The sequence below is a fragment of the Phalaenopsis equestris genome, unplaced genomic scaffold (genome assembly GCF_001263595.1).
Source record: "Phalaenopsis equestris unplaced genomic scaffold, ASM126359v1 Scaffold000769, whole genome shotgun sequence".
Lineage (NCBI taxonomy): Eukaryota > Viridiplantae > Streptophyta > Magnoliopsida > Asparagales > Orchidaceae > Phalaenopsis > Phalaenopsis equestris.
In genome coordinates, this window is record NW_018165209.1 from 12,339 (window position 1) to 35,413 (window position 23,075).

The 23,075-nt window shown below is 31.5% G+C and overlaps 1 protein-coding gene across 4 annotated transcripts in view; it reads left to right on the forward strand.

The window, feature by feature from the left end:
- The window catches only part of LOC110031113 (2-oxoglutarate-Fe(II) type oxidoreductase-like), a 31,270-nt gene that overhangs the window by 1,411 nt on the left and 6,784 nt on the right, over positions 1-23,075 (forward strand). The gene's annotated exons all lie outside the window — the stretch shown is intronic.

Consider the following 23,075-nt stretch of genomic DNA (forward strand, 5'->3'; position numbering starts at 1 on the left):
TATATATATATTGGTAGACTTACCAATTAAATTATTATTAATCTTTGCAAGTTGAAAGATTGTCTGCTACCCATTTCATTAAGATCAATGTGTCTTATCATCCTATTGGGATTTAGTTTGTATTTCAGTTCTCAATAAATCTATTTTTAAAGTCTTACCAATGTATCTCCAGAAATATCCTCTTATAATTGCCTGTATAATTATTCTCAACAAATCTTCCTTTGATGTTTACTTATATGACTAATCTTGTGCAATTGACATCTCGAATGTCTTGATGTCTAGAATTCCTGTGCATATCTATTACAAGGTGTACAGAAATTATAAAGCACGCATTAAAGGCCAAAGTCTCCAAACTCTTATTTTTAATAAATATATATTACTTGGATAAAAATTTAAAGCATAGAATTTAATACAACTATCACTTCAATATTTTTTTATTCAAAAAAATCATAATGTTTAAAACCATGGAAATCCTACAAAAACTATAAACTTATATAAATCTAGATGGTTTCTGCCTTGAACAAATCCAATAATATATGCAAATTACTGGCAAGATTTATAAGAAACAAACAAAATACTAGGAAAGACATGCATGGATGTTAAAGAAAATACTTTAACGTCTTAGCTTTAAATGATAATCAAGCTTACATACAAATAAGAAAATGTTGCAAGTGATGTAAGACTTTTCAAGTAGAAAATTCTGATAGAGCTAAATTATTGGGCTTAGCCTAGTTGAAATGATTCCATTATGAGTACAATGACGCCCTTCCTCTTAATTAGAAATATGTTAATACAGTATACCGTGCATAAATTATAAAGGATAAACTACATGATGGAAGTTGGAAGAATGTTAAATCATTGGAGTTGTCTTCTGGAGATCATTGTGATTTGTTTGGCTCCTAAGGCCAGGTTGTAGGAAGTCCACTATCAATATTAGTTTCAATGCCCCAAGTTAGAATTAATGTTGTTGACATTCATTGACCTTATTGGTGATGATAATCAGCAAAACTGACGATTGTTGATATTAATTTTGGTAGTGTGCATTAGTTATGTCGATGACATGCCTTATGCTTATTGATGAAGAAGTAACATGGTGTTGTTGGCAATAACAAGCAACTAAATTGGTAGTTGTTTCTATTAATTTCGATGACATGCAACTATCTTACAAGTGATGGCATATGTTAAAATGTGCATTAGATTTATAGGTGATGCTATGTGTTAATGGCATGCATTGATCTTATAGGTGATGATAGCTGATGAATTTGGTCAGCTTCCATATAGTCAGATGACAGTGGTTACAAACTATAGGCAAGCGATAATTATCAAGAAATTATCGATTGTCAGGTTATTGTAGTTAATAGATGATGGTCATGATATTATAATCGGGTGATGATTGTTATAAAATTATAATTAGGGGACGATGGCCAGACGATAATAGTTTGGAATAGTGGTCGAATGATCATACTCAAGTGATGGTGATTGGGCAACAATGGTCAGATGATGTTGGTTGCGACGGTGTGACACTTATGGTTTAGCAGCTATGGTTCAATGATAGTTGTCAAGTGATGCCAGTGATCGACTTGTGTAATTATGATGATGGTGATTTGGCAATAGCTTTTTAACAGGGAGGGTTGGCAACAACAATCAAATGATAGAGGTTGGGCAAAAACACTTCAATAGTGAAAGTCGGTAGCCATAGTCCTATGGTGGTCAAACGGTGAGTTTGATGGTGGCGTTTTGATAGCGGCGATTTGATGGTGACATTGATCTAATAATAAAAATTTTTTGGTGACATTTCAATAGTGATTATTAGGTGATAACAATCTGATGAGCATGGTCGATCCATGATCTAACAATGATGCTCAAGCAGAGCCTTTGAATTTTTCAAAAATTTAAGCTCTCTTTAAAAGTCTTTTTCTTCTTTAATAGAGTATAAGTTTATTTATAATCTTTAGGATTGACATTTTCTATAACTGTAGTTAAAATTTAAAATACTTTATCAGAAGGCTAGAAATGATCCCCTTGATCATAAAGTATTTTTAGAGCACTTAAGTGCCTTAAGGAGTCAAAATTTGGTAATTATTAGCCCGTAAAATTTGTTTTATTTTACTTGATTGTAAGAATATAAGATCTAAAGATCATTTGGTAGATCAATTAATATTCTGAAATTTGTAACTATGTTTGAAGTGCTTGATTTGGGCTCATTAAAGATTGATCAGGTTCTTTAGAGTATTGATGGTTTTATTTCATTGAGATGCTTAGTGTGACTATAAGTTTGTTGAAATTAGAGTTTAAATGATTCTAAATTTAATTTTTAAATTTCAAAAAAATTTTATCTCGATTGATGCTTGATTAAATGAATTTTTTAGCAGCATCAGTTGCCCTTTAATTTTAAATGTTTAAATCTTTTTAACATTTTTATGACATAGAATTAGAATTTGTAATTTTACAAAGCACGATCACTCTCTAGGCTTCAACTTTGATTTTCTTTTTATGAAAAATTTGTTTGTCAATTCAAGTGAAAATTGCCAAGGAAATTTGGTTTAAACATTATTAAAATTGTATGAAATTAATTGTATATTCTTTGTTGGCTTTGAAAGTAACTAAGTTGATTTGAAAACAACAAAAAAATACTTTAGAGACCCCCCAATATTGTCAAAAATATTTTATTTGAGCTCAAAACTAGACTTTGACGTGTGGATAAACTCTTAGGCAATCAATTGGCTATTGCTAGTGGGGACAATTATGCGCTCGTCCACGCATGCATAGCGATGCAGCACCTAACTATAACAATGCATGATTTTTTTTTTTGTAATACTTTTTTCTTTTTCTTTTCTTAATTCTTCTCAGAAAAGGAAAACTAAAAATTGCTAATATAAATTTTAAAATTTATAAGAAATTTTCAAATACATTTTTTAGAGATTCTCTCCTATCTCAGTTCTATAAATACCCCTATTAGGGCTAGGAGAGAGAGACACAACTCTCTTATGCAGGCTTCAATTTTTCTTCATAAAGGGGAAACTACCATTTGACTGGGGTTTAAATTGTTGGAGGAAAAAGGTTTGTAGTTTTCTGCGATAAGGCTATAACCTTCTTTTGATAAAGGTGTTGATAGTCCTTAGCAGAGAAAGGTTATTTTTTATGCTCTATTTTGAGGTTCCAATTTTTCTTTTTACTATCATTATTCTCAAAATTGGCAAAAAGAAATGCATAGAGGATAATACTGCTAATAATATCAATAAAGTAATACAAACTCGATGATGAAAATTTGTTTCTCCAAAAACATAATAAATTTATTCAATATGTTAAGTTTGTAATTTTTGAGCAATTCTATGCTTATTTTTATACTTCTTAACATTGTGGGTTGATTTTTTTGCTTGAAGATTGAACACATAATTTTTTTTTTCAAAAATTTTTGTTTCAAAATTTTGCCACTTAGATTTTTAGATGTAATGATAAAAAAAATTATGATATCTCTGTCTCAGATGATTTTTTTGCAATCTCACATTTTTTCAAAGGATTTTTAAATTTTTTGTAGGTAAATAATATCATCATGATCTACCTTTGATTACCTTTGATTTTTTTTTTTTTATTTCAAAATACAATATTTTGGTATGGTAGAAAATTTTTTAGCAACAAATTTTAAAAATCTATCACTTTACTGATGACAAACTTTAGGAATTTTTTGAGACTTGCAACTTTGTCTAAATTAGTTCAATTTTTTTGTAGAAGCTCCTATTTATGCATAAATACTTCATAAGAAATTATAAATTTTCTCAGTAATTTTGCCAACAAAAATATTTGAGTGGTCATTGCTTAGCAATTTTTGCACTGCGATATGATAGAAGAAAAATTTTTTGAATCATCAAATTAATTTTTCGATGAGCTTGATGTCGTGGAAAATAAAATTTAATGATTTATGTCCCTCCATAGTTTTCTATTAAATATAGTTATGATCTGACATAGAATTGTGTATATTTTAGGTATTGTCAAGGACAAAGCTGCATGCTTGATTGAATATGTCACTCGGAGAATGCAAATATCGTGTTGAAATACATTGAAACTAGAGAAGGGATGACTTTGATGATTCATCAAAAAAATAGTTAGCTCAAATTGATGCCTATGCATATTTGCCACAATATTAAGAGGCCGATTTTATCAAAATAGAAGTGAAATTTGAAGTTAAAGTTACATTTTCGTTGGTCGTAGAGATCCTCAAGATGAAGAGATCAATTTCCTAGATGCTGAAGTTAGATTGAAATTTGAAGGTTGTAGAAGACCTTGAGATATCTCTAAATATTTTATGTAATTGAAGTGGAAGACCTAAAACATGATTATAATAGAAGGTGATTTTTTTCTTCTTAATTCCTTGCTGGAGATTAGATTGGTGCATTAGTTTATGTTAAAACCATTCACCCAACCAAGCTTCAGCTGATACTTTATAGAGTATTGAAGATGATGTGAAAAGTGTGACGTCCAATTGATTTATGTTGAATACACTACCATATTATGTTCAGTCATGCATTTCTCTTACATATGTATTTCTCTATCATGTTCTCTCTCTAGAACTAAGATCTACTCTTAGGGTTTTCTTAGTAGCTCTCTTAGAAAACTATTGAAGGAATCGGTACCAAGCTAATATTTCCAACCAAATCTTCACTTCTTATATTTTAATATACTTTGCCTCACACCCTTAAATTTTGATTGAGATGATTAAAGTCAAGTTATTAAGCGTTAGTGAAGTTCCTATAGACTTGAAATATCATAAATTCTCCTTTCATCCTATAAACTTAGGTTTTTTGCTGGTCTCTCTCATTTGACACTTTGCACCTCTCTCTTTGGACACTATGCACCTCTCTCTCACCTGATGCCTTAGGTGACTCTTTTCTTGATTTATATCGTTACAATCGTCACAGGAGCACCGTCTAAAATTGTACCATATAAGGTACTTTAATATTAATATTTTTTTTTGTTTACTTGCACGAATACATTTGTGCTCCTCCGTTAGTACTATAAATGAGTGACTTCATCATAATCAGTCATGTCATGCAACAATAAATATAAATATATCATTCATGTGATTATTGCATTCAATTCAATATATTATATATAGTGCACACCAATGCATGGTAGTAAGTAACTATAAACATTCATAACAAAACGAAAATAAATAAAAGAACATATAATTCAAAATAAATCTTGTACATGTATCGTTATCTATTAATGCTAAATAATGAAAAGGAATAAAAACATTATCATAGATTAAAAGTATGAGTTCTTACCTTAATGTCGATTAATTTGTTATTTTGATTTGCATTGACGTTGACTCTTATAAATTGGAAATCTAATAAAAATATGATATTTATATTATTAAATTTAAAATAAATTATTATTTTAATTAGCTTTTAACTTGATAATTTTCATATTTTACTTTATGAAATCCTGCTTAATTTTCTATTATTTATATATATATATATATATGTATCTAAATATATTAATTCACATTAATAAAAACTCTCCCTTACCACTTTCTGTCGCAACCTAATGAGAGATCTCCCTCTTCCTTCATTGCAACTGCTCCCCTTCCCCTTCTCTACACCTGATTTGGTTTGGCTGTGAAGAATAATCCACCATCTATTCCTAAGCATGATATATATGCATCACTTATAAAAGATAGATATAATATTCCACTGAGCAAAAAACAGAGAACAAAGTCCCCAAGAATCCTTAAAACAAAAAAAATAACACATCAATTGGTTTCTAATAGAAAGTAACCCTAATTAGAAATAAAGAAAAAGGAGATAAGCTAGAGAAGGCAAAAGATCTTGATAAATTTGACAATAGGACAATTTGCTCTGTTCGACCTTTTTTCGATCACAATAACTCTTAATTCTGTGAAGTTTGCTTGATATTGTAGAAGAATCCTTAATTTCACATAATCTTATAAAACCCACTTCCGTGTCCACTTGTGTAATGGGAATCTTATTTATTCTTCTCTAAAAATGTTATCATCCCACCAACTGATATTTTTTTCACAAAATACTTGTAGTGGCCTCCAAATTAGTTGTTCACCATTCCTATCTGACTACGTTTTGAATTACACTACTGAGCTGAATTGGAATTTAGTATCGAGCTTGCTCCATAAGACAATCCAAATATAGTTCAAATACTTCCCATCTCTATTTAATGTGATATGTTGAACCTCAGTAATGACAACCCAGGATGTAGACGTATGACCAAAAATCCTAAAATATTTTTAGCACGGACTGCCTTGGATCTGACAAAAAGATAATTCGTGGCACCACGTCCTCAAATTTTGTATGAACGTCCATTAACTAGAACTCTTTCCAAGGCAATTATTTAATGCACTTCCCATTTTCTGTGAAAGAATATGTTCTTATAGACAACATGATACGTGCAACGATGGTACTATTAAGGATGGCATAGGAGGTAACACATCCGTAAGTATCATGTCGCATCAAACTGCTGGAATTTTTCTCTAATAGAAAATTTCATGAGATATCTATTGGCAATTTTGATTTTGTTCCCTTTTGTCAACCAGGATAGAATAAGTTTGTGTGCTTTTCTGTGTGGTCAGGTTCAACTTATAAATCATTTAGATATATATCACATTTTCATAGCAACTTTAATCGATAAAAAGACTACATATGGTGCAATGAATAAAAAAGAAGTTGTGGCTGAGCCACTATTGCTCTCTTATTGTTTTAGTTTAAAGGATACATCGTATTACAACATCTCTCTTGTTAGTTGGAAACTAGTTCTTTTTGTCCTCATCTTCTTAACACAACTTATGTCTTTATCTATGTTTTCCACTGCTCCTCCTTGCTCAATCAAAGTTATCATACTTTGATTTGGGTAATGAGATGCAAATTGCCCATATGTCTAGCACTTGAAGTACTTTCTAACTGGGAAAAATTTAGGGATGTGGCGGGACTCCACCTTTTCTCCACATTAGATTAGTTTTCTCTCAGACATGGTCAGCTTGGGTGCTCTATTGGGTAAACTCTTTTTGTCTAATCCCTGGATTGAATATTATTTTTAAGATGTAGTGGTCATCTGACGACATTTTGCTTTTCTAATTTAAAAGCTATGATTTATACATCGATTAATGACCAATATGGCTATAGCTACACCATTTTATTGATTGTTGGCTTTCAGTTCTCCAAGATATCTCATCACTATGTGCTCCTTTGGTTCTACCAACTCACATTCAATATGAGTTGATTTAATTCAACTCCATTGATAAATCTCTTTGTTGCAGGTTGTAGATTTTGCATCAACATATCATGTCGATAATGCACGAGAAGGTGTTTATAGTATATATCACTTTTCATTTTGGATCAAGTAGTCATTTTGCTTTTTTCCTTTATAATATCGTAGGCGCTTCAAATTGTCCTACAATAGAGACTATATTTTAAATTATTGGCGGCCAGCTTTACCTTATTGTCAGATGGAATGCCTTTTACTTAAAATATATTATAATATTTGAAGCCACTCAATGAATTAATCAGTATTCAAACATACGTCAAAATCTGGCATTGCAATCTTCATTAAAAAAATCCCCTCCTCTAATCAATAATGCCTAATCGGCGTGACATTGGCTCTTCATCACTTTAAACTTCTTGGTGGAAAGGATTTTTTTACATTCTTTATTTGGGTGGTCACTGTTGTTATAAATGACTTCCCTATATTGTCTTCTTTTAAAACTAACAAGCCTTTATTGCAATTAAATGATTTTTTATTGTGTCTTTTATAGTAAGCTCATGAGCACCTCATTAAGGGTTTCTTCTAGGCGGCATGTCTTCTCATTCTACCAATTAAAATTTTGTTGGTGAAGTAGTGGTCTAGAATTAATGTTAGGGTTAAAGTTTGGGCTAGGTTCATGATGAGAATAGTTTTTTTTTTTTTTTTATGGAAGTATTAGGTTATTTTGTGTGGAATTTTGGTTTGGCAATCAAAGAAAGATAAATCTTTAAAAAATTTAGGGCTCGTCAGGCTCTGATACCAGATGAAACTTTTTTTGAGCTTTTAGAAGGTATTTAGGAAGTGTGTTTAATGTGGAGTGGGTTGTGGAATAGCCATGAGAATGAGAAGAGGGGAGGTTGACGTCATTTGGAAGGGGACTGGAGGCATTTGACTTTATTTAGTTGAAAAACAGCTGCTGAATATTGAAAGGACAAGATATGGACGAGGAGGAGGATCCATCACTTGTTTCTAAGCAAGCTCCAAACACAGCACTTGCAAAAGAAAGATGATTGAACACTTTGAAGAGCAGAAAATAGAGATCAAATTCTCTAATGCACAAAAATACTAGCTAAAGTACACATAATAGAAAAAAGACAACACCTATTTTTTTTATAGAAAATAACCGTAAATGGAATAATGAAATAGTTCATAAGCCATAAAAGGCAATGAATCCCACTGAAACTGACAATGGGACGAAATTGCTTGATTTAGCGTTCCCATGATGTGGTATGGTATCTGCTTGGCCACTATAGTAAAATCCGCGATTTTGAGGAATCCCTTGAAATCCGCTTCCACGTCATAATGGGAGGACAATTATCATCGGGAATGACTTCTTCTTGAGTAGGACAGATGTTGGAGTCATTGAACAAGTTTGCATCAATCAACAAGGATTGAAAAAAAAATAATTAATTCTGATGGTTTTTTTAATTAATATCATCAAGAAAATGTAGTCATAATAGTAATGATTCCTGTATTAAAATTCATCAATAATCACATATTGAATCGTCTTTTCCGTAGTGATATTTTTACCTATTATCAATAGTGGGCATAATTTCATCTTCATTAATAGCTTCATGAACAAGGTTAGTATGATAGTTTGGACAATATGAAGATGATGCGTTGGATATGAAATATAAAAAAATGGAATGAGTGAAGTATTCAAGCTATTGATGGATGGGTCATTGTTGTAAGCTTATATTAAATACATTAAAATTCAGTTAAATACTGATTTGCCATATTTTATATCTTACAAATATTTGTCTCAATTTATTTTTTAACTTTATATGATTTTGCTTTTATATCGATTAATTTCTTAAATGTTTTATATTGAAAACAAGGTTTTAGAACTACTCTAATCTTGCCACTTGATTTGAAAGCAAGGCTTGTCAAGTACTATATAACTAATTAGTAGGACCTCTTTGATGGCACAAGAGCCATTAACTAATGGTACCAACTCGTAAAATTTTTTGTACTCGTCTCATGGTGATACAAAATCATCATATCTTGATTTCAGTAAAGCTAATAACGCCTAATCTCTCGCTATATAGTTTGAATATTTGTTGTCCAAGTACTATCCACCTTCATAGGTCATAAAATGAAAGCATACCTATACCATAGTTCAAACTATTAATTTGGGAACCTAAATTGCTTTGGGACCACTTAAAGAATGAATAGAATGATTTACGTCTAATAATTTACTTCTAATGTTCGTGTTATCTTATGGATCTATAAGTATGGAAAATGTTCTAAGGGTTACCTCACCCTTGCATCATCTAAGCATACTCTCACTCACTGCTCACTCTGCACTTCATTCTTATTTGCATATATGATTTAACATATGAAGTTCTTATTTTTCTTCGTATGTGATTCATTACATTGATAACATATTCTATTATGATCACTTTGGACTTTCAAAATGCAATTTTCCTAAATATTCTACATTGAAATGTTTTTGTTGTAAAGCTAAAGATTATTTTGATTTGCTATCAAAAAATCATTTTTAATTTTTGCATACTATCATGATAAATTTTTATGTTTTTTCTTTCGTGTGTTATATTTTCTATTAAAAATTGCAAGAACATTATTCTTTTCATACATGAAATTTTAAAGTTCATCAGAAGAAAATTTGGTATTTAACTCATTGGCTGCCATCAAACATATAGTTGCTTCTTCTTCAAATTGCTTAATAGGTGTGTTTCTCGTTATCATAATCAACCTATACTGTCTTTAAAGCTTTATTTCCCTTATTTTTATTAGATTTTTTTCTTCCATCTACCTTCGATAAAGTAATCGTTTAATTTGAAGTGAGCAGGCATATTACATTTAAAACAATTTAGAACTTCCTTCCTTTTACCTGTATTATTAGAATTTTTTTTTTTTAATTTTATGTATGAAACTTTTACTGTTGTTTTTTTATAATTGTTTACGAGAAGCTAAATATCTTATATGAAACTTTTACTGTTGTTTTTTTATAATTGTTTATTAATGTTAGGGTAAGATCTTGTACTCTCACTAGTAAATTAATGAAATTAGTAGATATTATTGTTTACGAGAAGCTAAATATCTGAGAAGCTAAATATCTTATGCATGAGAAGCTAAATATCTTATGCATTTAATGTGTCATACAAGAGTAATTGAACATAATAATTGAACATAAGTTAAGATGTGATACAAAAATTTCTTATAATCAGTTTAGATTTATGTCGAACAAGTTTATTATGGAAGCTATACATTTATTGAGAGGTCTGATGGAAAAGTACATAAAGAGTAAGGAGAATCTACATTTGATTTTTATTAGTTTAGAAAAAGCTTATGATAAGAATCTAAGAAAAGTTCTTTGGAAAGTTCTAGAAAAGAAAGGTGTTGATATGACCTTATATTTAAGTCATTAAAGATATGTAAACTAAAGGTGTTACTTGTGTTCGAACAGAAGAAAGATTGACCAAGTATTTTCCTATTTCAATTGGATTATAGTAGAGATCGGCTTTGAGCCATATCGTTTTGCTTTAGTTGTGGATACTCTTTTTGGACATTTACAGGAAGATGTACCTTGGTGTATTCTTTCGGATGATGACATCCTTCTTGTGCTTAAAACTAAAGAAAGAATTCAAGAAAAAAAATGAATTATGGAGGTCTACTTTAAAGTGTAAAGGCTTCGTTTGAGTAGATCTAAAACTGAATCACATAGAATATAATTTTAGTAGTAGTAGATTTAGTACAGTTATAATAATGGTGGGTGATCAAATCATTAAAACGAGTGAACGTTTTATATAACATGGGTTTATTATTCAAAGTGATGGTGATATAAATTTGGATGTTATTAATATAATTTAAGTTGGATGGTTAAAGTGGAGGAATGCATTACGCTTACTGTGTGATAGAAAGTTAAAGAAAAAATTCATAAGATGGTGGTAAGACCTGTAATGTTGTATGGTGCAAAATGTTGCCTTGTAAAAGAGAAGCATAAAACTAAGTTAAGTTTTGTTGAGAGGAGAATGTTTAGGTGGATGAGTGGTGGACGAGTGGCTTTAAAGTTAGAAACAAAATGCAAAATAAATTTATCCATGAAATGGTTGGGGTAGCTCTAGTGGCAGACAAGATTAAAGAGAATTGTCTTAGATGGTTTGGTCACATTAAACATTGACCATCAGATGATCTGGTTAGGAGAGTAGATGTTTTAGATTCGACTTATATTAAGAAAAGTAGAGATAAACATAAAGAGACCCGAACATCTTTTATGAAAAATGATCTTAATTTATTAGAACTAAATGAAAATATGACACTTAATAGGACACATTGGAGAAAATGCATTCATGTAGCCAACCTCACTTAGTGGGATAAAAGCTTGTTGATCTTGTATTCATTTTAGTTGTTGATTTTCTTATGCTAGCTCGTTCTCATTCGTTTCTACTATTGATGTCTAACCAACATTTTCATATCGATGTTTTAGTGTAACGATTTTTATTTCTTCTTCAACTTATTCTTTTCTTCTGTTAAGGCAACTTTTTATTCATTGGCTATTAGAGAACCGTGAAAATGATAAATTGTACAAGAGTTAAACTCTAGCTTTAAAAATTATGATTAAATTTGGATCCCACTCTGTTTGTATAAAGCATGTAATGACTACAAATAAATAAAATTAAATTAAATACAAGAAAGGATTTTCTAGGTGTTAAGTGTCGATTCGTGAGGGAATTTTATTTAAGAGGCAAATGTCTCATTTTTCTGAAACAAATCAGATGGGTAACAAACGATATTCAATCGCTTGTTTCAGAAACAAAGAGAATGAGAAAGAGATAGGCAAAGCGTAGAGTGAGGAAGAGGAGTGATGGAAGGTGGAATAATGTGATTGAGAAGAAGAAAAAATCAAAGATAAGGAAGAAGAGGAAGAAGAGGAAGAGGAAGAGAAGGAGGCCTCTTAACCTGAGTGTATTTACGTGTGTATAGGGATAGAAAGACAATTCATGCATATACAAAGGAGGAAGCATTGTGCAACTCTTATGTCTCGTGGAGAAAAAGAAGACAAAAGCTTCGACGCTATGTGAAGAAGATTTTATGTGAAGTGGGCAGATCGAGCAGCTCTTGTGAGAAGGGAGAACAGCTTCGTGCGTGATAAGGGCGACCGAACTGTACAAGTGAGTAATTCATTTTTTTATAAGTATTAATTAAATAAATCTTAATTAAAAATTATTATAGTACTAAAATTTCAAGGGTTATTAATTGGCAAATAGATATTGTAAGAAGAGAGTTTGTGGGAAAATGGAGGTTCACATGTAAGATGATATAACCGAACGAGAAAGACAAATTTTGAACGTGTTGTAGGTTGAGCCGAACATTTATGTAAGGATTAGGAGTCTTTCAAATTTTTTTTATATATGAAATTGATGTGCATTTAAGATATTAATATGGGATTATGCTAATTAGAAATTAGAAACCAGAAGTGAAAGAATTTTCAGTTTTAAGAACCAAGAAGAATCGGACTTAGCCGTTAATAAAGGTAAATGTTAGTATTTGAGTTTTAAATAAATATAAATTAAATGAATTAAATGTGTTTGAGATTAACATTAAAACTTTGTGATGAAAAATCAGGTATCATGAGTGGAAGGTTTTAGTGGGAAGAAACATCAATCCGAATAACTTTTAATAAGGTAAGAATTTAGATGTTTACTTATATGAGATATTTTATTTAATTAATTAAAAATGTTATTAAGTAGATATTAATATTATAAATGCAAATCGGTGATTAAAGGTGCAACAAGTGTTAATTGATGAATTGAAAAAGGGAAGTTAGGGGAAAAGGAAATTCATTCAGGCTTCAGGTGAGTAATTACGCTTTTATGTTATGTTAATATTTATTGTTTTTAATTATATTCCATCTTACAATTGTTCATTATTATGTGGTATATAAATGAAATTAAAACACTTATGAGTCTTCATTTTGTTAGTAATGAAGTATGCATGCTAATTATTGTTTTGCTAATAGTTGAAAAATAATTTAATTTTGAAAGATTTAAGATTATTGCATAACTTTCATGTTCTAGTAGAGATGTAAGGTCTGTTTGGGGCAACTACAACTTATTAATAAGCTGCTGATAAGCAACTGATCCAGATAAGCTACTGATAAGTAGCTGATCCGGATAAGCTGATTGACTGTTTGGTTTATGATGTTATAAAATAACTGATCCGGATAAGCTGATTGACTGTTTGGTTTGTGATGTTATAAAATAGGATGTTATAAAATAACTGTTTTGCAGCTGTTTCTGGAGAAATAATCATTCTGCCTCTATGCTGTAATTTTGTTTGCAACAGAACCGTTATAGCAAGATATTTGATAATTGAGAGACAAAAAATCACTTCAGAACAGTACAAATAATAAGATACACATCTCACTTAACAATGAATATTAAGTTTGCAATTAATACATAACACCATAAAATATTTATCATCACATAACAAATGTGCAATCAATATATAACACTATAAAACATTTACCAGCACAACCAACACTCACCACCCATCACAACCAGCACCCAATCCCATCACAGCCAGCACCCAACCCCCATCACAGCCACCACCCACCTCCAGCACAGGCAACGCCCATCCCCCATCACAACCACCACCCATCCCCAACATAGCCACCACAAAATTAATGTGCATGAAACATTTATCACCACAAAAAAAAATGTGTAATCAATATTTAACACCATAAAACTAATATGCTTAAAACCCCAGAGAGAGAGAGAGGGAATGAGATGGGGAGTGTTACAGGGCAATTACAAAAAATTGCATCCCATATTTTTCATTTGGGGCAAATACATACAGGTCACCCAAAATATTGTTATCTACAACTAAAGCATCCTTTTTCATCCAATTTTTAGATTCTCATATTCAACAAATCAAACATAATATATTCATGTGTTTCATAGCAATTACCAAAAACCGCATCCCATATTGAAATGTATTCCTGTAAATTTAAGTATGTAATTTTTTTTTTACATAGGTGAGCAGCCAGAGAAAAATGTCGTGTACAAATCAGTCACCCTAGCTCATTTATTTTTCAAACAAGGCACCCGAGAAAGCCACAAACTGCAGATCAAAGAAAATCGTAAACCAAAGAGTCATAGGAACGCATAATAGAGAAAGAAAGTGCATACAAAAATCTCTAACCAACAAATTGTAAATCAGAGAGTCGAAAACGCATAAAACAAGTCAATCCATCGACATTTACTGCAGGTACTTATAGAGCACAATAAAGAGGGATCGAAAGGAGGCGGAAGAGTAGTATGGCAATGCCGAGAGAGACGAGCGAGAGGGAGAGAAGCGAGTGAGAGAGAGAGAGATGGCCGAGAGAGACGGGCGAGACGGAGAGAAGAGGGAGAGAAGAGAGTTAGGGCAGAAAAGAAGCGAGAGAAGCAATCGAGGGCAGCGGTGTCAAAACAGAGAACTGAAACGCGGGATGTGAGGTTAGACCCACGGCCGCGTTTAATATAAAAAAATTACAGCCTATTATGATAATCCGCCTCAACGCATTTTCCAAACGCTTTGGGAGGTTTTCAAATCGCACCACAACTATTAAGCTGCCAGAAACAGGCCCGTATATGTTAGCTTATTACATGACTAAATGTATAAGTTAGATTATTATTTGACCTTTAGAATTCCAGTAAATGTGCACCTATCAGATTATCACATGATCTTATTCTACTAGAGCTGCATTATTTTTTTTTGTAGTTAAATATAAGTTGTCTTATGTGAAAAGAATGGATGAAAGAAGAATGAAATAGTGCATATATGAATGTTTGTATGTGCATGCTAAAACGGAAGAATTCACCATCTTATCGTATAAGCAGAGGACCCTAGTTTAACCGTGCTAGTAGATGTCAACCTGATCCCAAACAATTGTGTTTTTTAGATCGCTAATCATTGTGCCGATAGAAGAATATCGACCATGAATGAGTAAACACTTTTCCACCACCGACAATCATGTAAATTTGATCACAAATCACTGTGTTGACGGGATAATATTGGTATGAGATGTGTTATGTTCTATTTCAATATTTTTTCTGAGACAGTTTTATGATTTTCTACAATGAAACATAAATGATCAACATGCATTTTTTTTTAATGTACTTTAGAAGTGTGATTATTCCTAGGTTCTTTATAGATAACTTATTATATTTTAGTATTTTTTTAAGCTTTTAAATAAAATAAATAGAAAAAAAACCAATGTGTATAGAAATAAAGTTATGTGATAAAAAAAGTGATGTTTTTTTCTTGTTAACTAATTACTTTCTATAGTAGATTTTTTATGGATATTTAAATGCTAAACTATTAGTGATATAATTAGAATAACAGATTATTTTATTGTTGTTATTTGATGATTTGATCTAGAGGAAGGATTAAGGATGAAAATATTGAATTTAATTTTCTCCCAGAATTTCACAGCCAATGCTAATGCACTTTTTGATTTAATTGATGATGTGACTCAATTGTTTAAGAATTTTCAATCTCAAGCTAACAACAATGGAGGAGCAGTGGAAGTTGAAAACTTGTTGATGAGGGTTGAGAAAATCATAGATAAATGACATGGGCACTAGAGAGGAGAGTTAACCTTGCACATTTGCCTTTGAGGGAGAAGCTGAGAGATGGTGGCAAGGATAGATGCAGGAGAAGTTTAGAGGTAGAACCATCCACTTGGTGTAGTAGGACACGTTTGTGAAAAATTTCAGAGATTGGTTTGTGGCACTGTCAGTTAGAAGACAAATGCAAGACAAATAATTAGATTGGTTTTTGGAGATCAATCAATTATGCAGTACGAGGCAGAGTTTAGTATGCTGTCGAGATATGTATCACAACTCATTCCAAAGCAGAGAAGTGCCACATGTTTTTTTTTGGATTGAATTGAAATCCACTAGTGTCACTCGAAATTGAAGACTAGTGTCACTCGAAATTGAAGACTACTCGGTGATCATGGAGAGGGCTAGACGAGTGGAAATTGATTTTCAACGAACTCTGAAATTTAAGGACAAGCACAGGAGGAAGAACTTAGAAGAAGTGTCATCACTAGTTCATTCTCAATAGTCTAACAGGTAAAAAATGAAATCCTACAATCGAGTTATTAGCCAAACTGGCAACAACAGTATTGAGCCCTGTGTTAAGTGTTGGAACGAGCATCGTGATGAATGTTTATTTAATTTGAAGGCGTGTTATTTATGCACTCTTGACATCTGATGGGGAATTACCCTAATTTTTTTTAGAGATCTACATCAAATGCTATCTTAGAAATGGATTCAACTCAGAGGAATTTTCAAGAGTGATCTACTTTTAGAAGTGGTTAGTAGAGAAGATTACAGAAGCTAATTACATGACTCGTAAGAAGCAACCAAGTGTCTCTTCATAACTCATCAGAACTTCGAAGAACTTGTTGCTATTGATGTTGAGCTAGTAGAGTTAGATGGGTGATTTGTCATTGAGATGACATGTTAGTTATCTCCTATTGAGTATCATTATGTATCTTCATTTTTAGAAGTCTGAGTGTTATTTTAGTAATGCTTTTATATTTAAGATGCTTTGGGACTCTTCATTTGAATTTTGTTATCTCAGAGTTGGATTTATCATATCTACTTTGTTATCATTTAGCAAGAATAAAACTTTCTCGAAGAATTGTGGATTGCTCATGTTTAATCTAGATAATATTTAACTGGTCTGAAGTTCATAAATTTTGATGATGAAATTTTTATGTGGGGAGATTGTAATAACTGAAAAGTAAATAATATAGAAGGAAATATAAGAAAAAGCTTTTTAAGGGCTTTAGTGTCGGTTCAGATATAATTGTACGAGGGCATTTCTTCTAAGAGGCAAATTTATCTTTTTTTTTTCTTTTTCTTTTTGTTTGAGACAACCAGACGGTTAATAAACGAGATTCAATCGCTCGTTTCAGAAAGAGTAAGGAATAGAATTGAGGCAAGGTAGAATTGTGTGATCGAGAGGATGAAGAAACCAAAGATGAAGAAGAAAAAAGATGCAAAGAAGAAGAAGGCGGCCTTGTTACCTGAGTGTATTGACGTGTATCTAGGGCAAGAAAGACGATTCGTGCTTATCTGGAGGAAGCATTGTGCGACTATTGCATCTCTTGGAGAGGAAGAAGACGAAAGTTTTGAAGCGTGTGAACATGATTTTGTGCGGAGAAGGGTGCGGATTGAAGTGGTTCCTGTGAGAAGAGAGCGGCTTCGTGCGAGATAAGGGGGACCAATCTCTCTCAAGTAGATGAGCATTCCAATTTTTTTTATAAGTTTTAATTAGATAAATATAAATAAAAAAAATGTTATAATATTAACATTTCAAGATTTATTAATTTAAAAAAAAATATATTGTAAGTAGAGGATTTTGTGGGAAAGAGGAGCTTTGCCCAATCCAGCCGTGCGAAATTGTAGTATTAATATCTAACTTTACCATATAATTTTTCCTATAATTTACATGCTTAATGTGTAAATTATAACTGGCTATTAATGTTGTATTCCATTTAGTAATATTCAAAATTTTGAAAAAATTATTACTGTTATTATTATTATTATTATTATTATTATTATTATTATTATTATTATTATTATTATAGATTTTTTATTTAACCTTAAGGTGTAATAAATTACATAAAAGGTGATTCAGATTTTAACACTCTTATTGAATGTTAGAGTTAAAATTTTTCCTCATGCATTAATGATGCTGCCTCTAACTGAAATAAAGGAGTAATAGATAAATAAATAAAATAGGATGCATACGATTAGAGAGACGCATCCCCACATATTGCTCTGGGTTGAGTCAAAATCAACGAGGAAGGGAGGGGGTGCGACCTTCGGCGGTATGCACGCATAGTAGAGAATGGGGAGCCTGCGTCGAGTCGAGACCGAAGGAAGGAGCTCGTGCGTGAGGTTAGAGCAACCGAAGTTATAAAAAAGGTATATTTGAGATATTTATAAGTAAATTAATATATTATTAAATAAATAAATTTATGCGTATATATTGTGTGTTTAGGTATATTCAATAATAATATTATTGGCAAGTTCTATTTTTATCACTATTCTAACAATTAGTAATGTCATATTCGAAGGAAAGATTGGAGTGTGATACAGTGAGAGGAGACTGATCCGAGAATTTATAAAGTAAATATCCATATTTAAATTAAGCAAATTAACCAAATGTTATATATATAATGTTAAATTAAAATTTACTTGAATCAGTAAGTACGTGAGTTTGGGAAGATAGTTTTGAATTTGAAAGGAGAAAGTTAAGTCTTATGCAAGTAGCACCATACATTTAAGGTAAGGAATATCATGTGATTTTTATGTGTCTATTTAATGATATGTTGATAGATATATTTAATTTTTTTTAAATGAGATTATTATAATAACTTGCACATTTAATTAATATAGGTTGTTGTCTAAAGAAATTAGTGAAGGAGTCGCTTGTAAGCAAAAGTGAGTAATTATTTTTTTATGTTTTAAATTAATAGTTAATTAAATCAGGAACTAATTAAATGATTTAAAACCAATACTTAACTCATGAATTTCATTTTTGAAAGTCTAAAATAGTTAAGGGTTGGGAGAAAAATAACAGACTAATGAAGGTATAATTTTAAATGATTTGAAATTCATATGAAATGAAATGTAAATGATTAAGTCATACAAGATTACTCCCATATAATATTGACAGAGAATGTGATACATTCATACACGTTAAAGGAAATAATAAAAATACATCTTCGGGTGCAGTTTGGGGGTAACTTCAGGTATATTTTTTAGACCACCTTTGGGCATATTTTTGAGGATGCATTCAAGTATGATGGTAATTCTATTATGGCTTCTAAAATATTAAAAATGATAAATACTTAAAGTGAAACAAGTATGGATAAATTTAATGTTCTTATGAAATAAACTGTATTTTCTTTTTGCAATCATGCATAGCATAATATAAGGATTTAATCCATCTTATATTATAATTACTCACTAAATCATTTTTATGGTTACAATTAATGTTTTATTCCCGGAAAAGAAAAGTTTTAGGTTGAGCAAATTAACTAAATTTTGTAGACTTGGTTTACAAGAGGAGGACTGCAGCTGATAGGTACCAGTATGATATGTTTGTAATTTTTTTTTGTATTGTTTCTTTTGGATAGACATATATGGTCATGTGGAATTAGATTTTACTTGCAGATTTTTTGTTATTATCGGATGATTTAAATTTCGTTATTGTACCTATGTATTAATAACGATTCTTTTATATATATTAGAAGTTTTAATAATGTAGATAGTTAGTTAGATGTTAATACCGTCCGACGGCAGACCTGCCTTAGTTACTTCTAAGCAACGAGTTGGGTTGGGTTTTTGAAAAAAGTGGTATAAGAACAATTAGATTTGATCATCATCTAAAAGAACCATTAGGATGATTATTCTAATTTATAAGCAATAGTGATAAGGAATTAAATTGTATTTAATTATAATTTTTCTTATACTATTTCAGTAATATGGAAAATCGGAAGGTTTGTTGAAGGGTTTTCACAGATTGCTATGTCGTTGTCAAGGTTGACTCAAAAGACAGTGAAATTTGACTAGTCTAATCATTATGAGAAGACTTTTCAGAAGCTAAATACTTGCTTAATGTCTGCTCCAATTCTGACCATTCCTTCCGGCTTTGATGGGTTTATATTTTTAGCGATGCATCTTTGACGGGTTTGGGTTGTGTAATTATGTAGCATGATAAAATCATTGCATATGCATCACAACAATTGAAGAATCGTGAAAGGAACTATCCCATGCATGACTTAGAACTTGCACCAATTGTATTTGTACTCAAAATATAGAGGCATTATCTGTACGGAGTTAGATGCAAAGTTTTTTGTGATCGTAAGAGTTTGAAGTATATCTTCACTCAAAAAGACTTGAACTTGAGGCTGAGAAGATGACTGTAATTTATTAAACATTATGATTTAGATATTCAGTATCATCCGGGGAAGGTGATTGTCGTTGCTGATGCGTTGGGCTGGAAAGCTTCATGTAATTTGAACTATTTATTTACTCAGCAGGTGCACTTAATTAAAGATTTGGAGATGTTGAAGCTATCCATAGTTGATTATGAGGATGATAATATGGCTCAATAATATCATTTGACGGTACGGTCAACTTTGAAGGGTAGAATTGGAGATTCTTTAGTCAGTGATAGTAGTATTCAAAAATTTCTGGAGTAGGTTAAGACAGAATTTAGAGAAGTATGAGCTAGATCTGGATGGTCTATTGAGGTATAAAGGCAGGTTCTATGTTCCAAATGTTGAAGATTTGAGATGCGAAATTTTGGAGGAAGCACATTTATCTAACTAGACTACTCTCCCATGAAGCAATAAAATGTATCAAAATCTCAAAGAAGCATTTGGTGGCCTGGATTGAAAGAGAAATGTGGCAAAATTTGTGGTCAGTATCCTTCATGTCAGCTAGTAAATGCAGAACATCATTGTCGTGGAGGTTAGTTACACTCTTTACCGATTGCAAAGTGGAAATGGGAGGAGATTGCGATCGACTTTTTTATTGGTTTGTCGAGATCACGTCGGGGTTATGATGTTATTTGGGTAATTATCAATAGATTGAGGGCAATGCATGATAGATAGAGGAAAATATTACGATTCCAATCACAGACCTATTGTCACACCCTAACTAATCCCCCTGATAGGGTCAATTGTCTTGCGATATAGGCTAGCAATTTGGTCAGACCAACTCTCACCAGCACTCATCTTGACTTTTATAATCAGGACCTGTTGGGTGATGAATTGGTCTAATTAATCGCTGTAACATACGTGATACATTGCATTTCATAATCCATTCATATACATATTAGAAAACATGAAAATTATATCATTCAAAGTATGAAAATTATACAGATTTGTTAAATAAAATATTATAGAAATACTTATCCAAAACATATGTATAAAGCTCTGAAAACTAAGACATAATTGGATAATCGCCGCGGCTTGTTTCCCATACCTGAAAGGCAACAAAAAGAATGAGCAACAATGAGCTTTGAAAAATAATTAAAGCTAACATAAGATTTTATATATTAAAAAAACGTGAATGCTCGTATGAAACTATATATGTCTACACACAAATCATGAGAACATGAAAAGAGAGTAACAATATGTAATATAAAAAAATCAAGAATGCAGTATGAAATGTAGATTATAAGCAAGAAATCATAAGTATAATCAAAAGCATGTTCATAGTATATTATCATAGAAATGTCATTTCATAAAGATTATATCATAATAATGTCACTTGTTTAATCTACAAGGTTCAACTATTTCACCCTGTCTCAAAGGTCATATAAACTATCGATAAAGGTTGGGCTTCCCTCAACATGACAGTTATAGATGGATCTTCTGATACTCACGGTTCTCTAATGTTCGTCACCGCCCAATCTCAATGATTCTAAAATTTTGTCTCAATATAAATAATAGAGGCCGGGAATACTACATTCCTGCATAATATACTTGCAAACATAGTACTTGTGATATTTTTTAAAGCATAATATCTATATAAAACACATTCATGAACATTTCATATATAAGTATAAAGCATAAATGAATACATGTAATATATCATAGTTGGAGAACGTTATAGTGAGAGAGGATATTGATCCGAGAACTTATAAGGTAAATCTTCATATTTAAACTACGCAAATTAACTAAATTTTGTAGACTTGGTTTACAAGTGGAAGATTGCAGCTGATAGGTAATAGTATGATATGTTTGTAATTTTTTTTGTACTGTTTCTTTGGATAGACATATGATTGTGTGGATTGAGATTTTACTTGTAGATTTTCTGTTACTGTTGGAAAACTTAAATTTCCTTATTGTAACTGTGAATTATCAGCGGCTCTTTTATGTATATTAGATGTTTTAAAAATATGGATAGTAAGTTAGATGTTAATGCCGTCCGATTGCAAGTACCTGCCTTAATTAATTTGAAGCACTGGGTCCGATCTCGACAAATTTAACGCCTTTCCTAGCTCGATAGTCCTTAAAAGATTAGAAATTGCCTGTCTCACCTCATTAATGCACAGGATTTCTTCATTCTAATTCATTCTTGGCTTCGTTCTTCTCACTTTTGCATCTTGCTCGTTAACACAATGAAAACCATCCTATGCTTCTGTGTAGGCTCGAGCCGGACACAACCGATGATTGATCATGGTACCACTCACTCCCACGGTTGGATCTCTATCTAGGCTTGGCTCTCTCTCCTGCATCCCACTTCACTTTCATATAACTTCAATGCTCTCGGCTCAATTGCTAGCATCTCGCCCTTGTTCGACGCTTGCAACAAGGTTGAGCTTGACTTAAAATAATAAAAATTTCTTGGTCCTTCTTGCTCTCCGTTTTGAATCCCGAAAAATTGAATTGCCCTTGTTCGATGCTTGCAACAAGGTTGAGCTCGACCTAAAAAAATTAAAAATGTCTTGGTCCTTCATGCTCTCCGTCTCCCTCTCACTCAATTTTTAAAATTTGCTTAAAATATACTTTTGTTTAGATTTGTTATAAATACTATTTAGTTCTATCATGTTGTTTCTTTGCAGAGCGACTTAATAGTTTATAGATGCCCACAATGATTTTGCGAGGCCCCATAAAGCTCAATTCAATAATTTTTTTTTTTTTTATGAAGATTGGATTTTTTATTTTCCGAAAGCATTTAGTAGTGAAGAATTTATAAAGTAATGGCTTTAAAATTATTTTCAAATTAATTTTCTAAAGTCATCTAGCAAGTTTTAGCAAATGA